The following is a 5,605-nucleotide window of genomic DNA, read 5'->3' on the forward strand; positions in this document are numbered from 1 at the left end:
TATATAAATATATATATATATATATACACACACTGTATGTAACACTCGTAGAGCTGCAAAGATGAATGGATTATTAGGATGTATTAGTTTTCAACTATTAAATGAATCAACAACTATTTGATAACTGATTAACTGGTTTGAGTCACTTTTTACAAACAAAAAGTCAAACTTCTCTGACTGCAGCGTGTTAAATATGAATATTTTCTAGTTTCTTCTCTTCTCTGTGACAGTAAACTGAATATCTTTGGACAAAGTCCTATTATTATGGAAGGTAGCTGACATTAAGCAATTTCACTTTAAGTTTTTTCCCTTACAATATCCCTTAATGAAGCAGAAACCCTTAATGTCCGCTAACGTCCATAATAATCGGACTTTGGGTTAGATTTTTTGACAGTTTTTACTGGTTATGAGGATCAATATAAGAGAGAAATTTGGTAATCATTGATTATTTTTTAGAAACATTAAACCAAGCTTTTTCACGTTAAGCGTTTTTAGAAAGTCCCTTTCAACATGTTAACAGTTCTGGGTGGACGATAATAGTTTTCATTTTGAATTTCGGAATAAAAAAACAGACGCAGTTTAACCGGCGACTGCTTTCTGACACGTGTTTCCACCCAACGTCAAAGACGAGCTGCAAACCAAATTCGGACATAGTCTTCTTTAAATTACACCACGGTCATCTGTGCAGAGGTGGGTAGAAACGAATTACATTTACTTGAGTAAGAGTTTTGGCTCCTCTACCCACCTCTGCACCTGGAGGAGCGATCAGTAACCTGAGCTGGGAACGGCTGCATGTCTTACCGATGCTATAATTAGGAGCATATAGTCCCCAGAGCGTGCTCTGGATCCCTAAGGCTGACACCAGACCCGGTTCTGTCCGTCTGTCGCCTTCATATCTACAAAGTTAGTCATTTTTACCGTTTTCATCACAAAGTGTTTTCCCCAGAAGACCCAGACCCAGCAGACCCAGAAGAAGCTTCATAGGAGTCGGTTAATGATTATAAAACATAAGGAGCTCTAACAAATCACTGCACACACTTTACTTTCAGCTAGCCTACCTTCTATCTGTCACTCCCGGTGACAGCTCCGTTGATGTAGGAGGAGACGCACGCGGAGCTCTGTCGCCATCTTGTGTCGTAGTCCTGGAGTTACACACGTTTTATCTTCACGTGACTTGTGGACGAATAAAGACTTCAAAGATGGATGTCCAGGGTCTGATGGATTGGTTTAAAAGAAACAATGACCTCCGTTTATCAAATGTCCATAAAAACAAAAATGAACTGTTAAACTGCTCGTTGTTAATCCGTAAATCATTCAATTTCATTTTATTTATATAGTTATTATATTAAATCACAACAACAGTTATCTCCCAGGTCTTTCCATAAAGAGCAGAGTGGGGGGGCAGAGAGAGAGAGAGTTGTAGCAGAGGTCTCTAACCACAGATCCAGATCAAGATCCACCTGCAGCTCCCACCCATGCTGCAACCACAGTCTCGACTTTTTCTAAATCAGTTAAGTGGTTTTATATAACAGTAGAGAAAGGGATTTAATGAAAAAATTAAGAATTAAATCAACATTTAAGATTCAAAATTGTTTATTAATCCCACAATGAGGAAATCTACACTATTGCAGCAGTAAGAGATATTCAGAAAATTCAAAAATAATAAAAGGACATTTAGTTTCTTGGATTAAAATAACTGGAATAAAATGTTTGTATTCAGATTATAAAAATAATTTGAAAAGGAAAACGGATTTTATCTAAATATTATAATACAATTTAAGAAAAAAAGACTTCTCTGCTGCTGAGTGACGTCATGGCACCACCTCGTGGACACCAGCAAGTATTATTCTTAATATTCTAATAAATAATACACTTAGTATATAATAAAAATATAAAGTGGTTACATTTGACAGAAGAAAAAGGGATTTATGAAAAATTAATAAAATCGTATTATTCAAAAGAAAATGATTGTAGAAAAACGTCATTTCATTAAAAGAATGAAATCTCAACATTTTTTTTTTAAAATAAGAACAAAGTCATTATGACAAACTCAACAATAAAATCGTTGTATTCAGAAATAAAAATTAAAAAAGGAGAATTTAAAAAAATTGTGATAATCAAATAATAATTTAAGAAAAAGGGAATTTATGAAAAGAAATTATGAATAAAATCTTAATATTCAGAAAGAAAAAAGAAAAAAAATGTTTCATTTCATAGAGAAAAGCATTTAGAATTAAATCATAATATGCAAAAAAAAAAAAAATGATGTTAGCGATTAAATGAAAATAGTTTAAACAATTTACATCAAAAAGCATTTCTCTGCCTGTGACGTCATGGCGTCTTCTCAATATCCATAGAATAGCTTGTTATAGTGAAGTTATGGAAGAACCATTTCCTTCATTTCACGTCCAACATCCAGCTAAAAAAGTTTGATATACATAATAACAGCGGTGTGTTTAAAAAAATGAATAATGCTCAAAATCCTTAGAGTAGCTTTTAATTTCATAATATCTAAGCACTGAACATTGAATAACAAATCATAACATGAGCAGAAGTGATGAAGATTGTGTTATAACTTTACAGAAAGGGAAGCAAAATGAATATTAGGCTGTTCAAAAATATAAAAGTATTTGCAGTTTCACATTTACAAACTCAAACATTTACAGTATAAACTGAAAAAATGTCTCAAGGTTTTTGCTTCACTTTGATTCATCGCATTAATATTTAGCTGCATAACCATATTTCTGCCGTTTTATTCAAGGCTTTGAATAATATAATATGAATACATTTAAATTCAAATGATAAAAGACACTATATTATAAATAGTGCAAGTACACAGTAAAGTGTTCAGTAAAGAGGCTTTTTTCTAAATACTTGTATCTTTGGCGTATCTGCGTTTAAAAGACAGTGATAGAGACAGTAAGGAGGACCAGAGAAGACCTGCAGGAAGGGTCCTGTGGAGGACTCAAACCAAAGCCACCGCGGTGAGGACTCAGCCTAAAGTCCCGGCTCTACCCGCTGAGCCACCAGGGCGCCGCTTCATTCACTGAGTTAGATAAAAAGATCAATTCCACATCTCAGCCTTTACTATTCTTCTACACACACAGGCAAGAAATGATCGTCTAAAGAGCAAACAGCTGGAATAAAACACTATAAAATAACTAAAACATTACATGAAGTGACCTTTTTACACAATATATGTCACACTTCACACCATCACAGCTAACTTTGTGATTTGGTGTGAATATAAAATAAAGACTTCTAGGAGCATCATCATGTTGAGCTGGTCCTCTCTGCTCTACACACCTCTGGATCAGGAATACTGGACCAGTCTTACCAACAGGTCCACCATCAACTAGAACTGAAGACCACATCAACCAGCCTAACTGGGATAGAACACAGCAGAAAAGAACTGGAAACTAAATCAATGTTTCCAGCAACACAGACATCATCAAAGCCTCATGGTTTCATAGATAAAATGAGTGTCATCATTAGTGAACGACGTTTCATTAGATTATTGAATCTTGTTTCTTCTTCTTCTTTTGAGTTGAAGCTGCAGAAAAAAAGACAAAACAATGTTAAAGATAATTCAGTTCAACTTTCTTGATCATATTCAGGCTGCACAAACTGCAAACATCATTTATTTGGTGGCTGATCTACACAGATTTGCGCCCTCCATAAAGTAATATGTATTACACATTTACTTTGGTAAATTAAGTTATTGTTAATACACAAACATGAACCAGAGTAGCAGGTGCTCTTGGAGACGTCTACTGCTTTCTTTGTGTCATTGTGTCATTGCAGATTTAATCTACTGCAGACTGCTGATATTTCATTAAGAAATGAGAAAAGTTTCCATGATGTTAGTTGAGATGCAGCAGCTAGATAACGAGGTGGAGACGAGGCTCCACTCGTTAAATGAGAGGACATCTTTAACGCTTTAATCAAAGTACTCACCAACTACAACAAGATCAACGTGGAACACTGGAATATTCTGACTATCTAGATGACTACAGAGGTAGACTCCACTGTCAGCCTTCGTCGTCTTTGTGATGATTATGGAGGCGTTGCCTTGTTTCAGTTCTTCTGGAAAATATTCAACCCGACCTTGGAACTGTTTGTCTTGACCTTTGACCTCTTCACTCTGACCTTGATACAGGAACACATCCTGCCATCTATCTGTTTTGAGTTGTTTCCTCCAGATAAACTGTTTTAACGTAAGGTCCTCCTTGGGCCAGAGGCGGCAGGTTAAAATAACATCACGGCCTTCTTCCGCTGTGATGACTGTTGGTCCTGGAAGATAAAAACATGTATTAATCAATATGTTTACATGCAGTCATCTATTAGTAATTATTAAAGGCAGAAAAATAATTATAAGCAGAATTAAATTCCATAAATGCAGTCTAGTTTTTTCTTCAGTAAAAATATTTCTGCATATTTTTTTAAACACAAGCAACATATTTTAACCATTTAAGCTTGTAGTGTATTATATTATTTACATACTCTACATCAAATATAATGAATCATTTTAAGAATAATGATTTAAGAATAACATAAAATAATCTCCAGTACATTGTAACATCCTGTAACAGTTTTATTAAATAAAATCGTCCTCTGGTGTAAATACCATCAGAATGATTAATGACTGAAGATAAAACAACCTCAAAGACTCTAAACATGAGATATGTATAAATAATCTGTTGTGTTGTCTGCTCATCATGAATATGTTGATACAATTCATTATTTTAACTTACCTTTCTTAGGACGTAATGAGATGCAGCCCTTTTTATCAAGCGCCATTAGAACAACACCAACAACAACAACACCAACAACAACTATAAGAACAATCCATCCAGTGGAGAGCCCTGAAACAGAAGACAAAAAGTGAATATTAGACTCAGAATGTAACACAGATCATATCCAGCAGACTGGACATCACAGTTTACACAAAGAGGACAACTGAAGGTTTGAATGGTCCTTAAATCTGAAATCTAAAATTCTGCAGATAAAAACAGAGGTGGAATGAATGCATAGGCATCATTTACGGGGGGGGGGGGGGGTTTACAACCTGGCCATCAACTATTAAAACTGGCCAGTGCAACCCCCCAAAAACCTAAAATGATTTCCATTAAACAACTAAAAGACATTTGGACCATAACTTGAGGCAGAAAAATTCACCAGAAGTGAGTGCGTGATACGCTCAAAATGTATTAATTCGATTTTTATTACCATTTTAAAACACTAAAAGTTGTACTGCACAAGATCAATGGAGGCTCACAGGTAAAAGGCACTGATGGAGTCTGGATCTTTCATCTCTATTTTATGATATTGGTCGTCATAGCAGATACAGTAGTTTTCTAAAAATAAAAATATTACACAACTGGCTAAAGGGCTGGCTGAGTATTTCCATGTTATGCTACTTTTTACTTCACCGCATTTATCAGACAGATATAATTACTTTGTTCTTACATATATATAAATATATTACTAATTTGCTCTTTTGCTAGTTTTACTTAAAGGGATACTGTAAGAGCCATTTTCATGTATTTGTGTGTAGGACACAAACTGTCCACTAGGTGTGAAGATGGTGCTTTACGTCACATGT

At 34.9% G+C, this 5,605-nt stretch overlaps 1 protein-coding gene across 1 annotated transcript in view; it reads right to left on the reverse strand.

The window, feature by feature from the left end:
- LOC117943375 (V-set and immunoglobulin domain-containing protein 1-like) overlaps positions 1-5,605 on the reverse strand; it is a 140,546-nt gene that overhangs the window by 21,173 nt on the left and 113,768 nt on the right. The gene's annotated exons all lie outside the window — the stretch shown is intronic.

Source organism: Etheostoma cragini, chromosome 4 (genome assembly GCF_013103735.1).
Source record: "Etheostoma cragini isolate CJK2018 chromosome 4, CSU_Ecrag_1.0, whole genome shotgun sequence".
NCBI lineage: Eukaryota > Metazoa > Chordata > Actinopteri > Perciformes > Percidae > Etheostoma > Etheostoma cragini.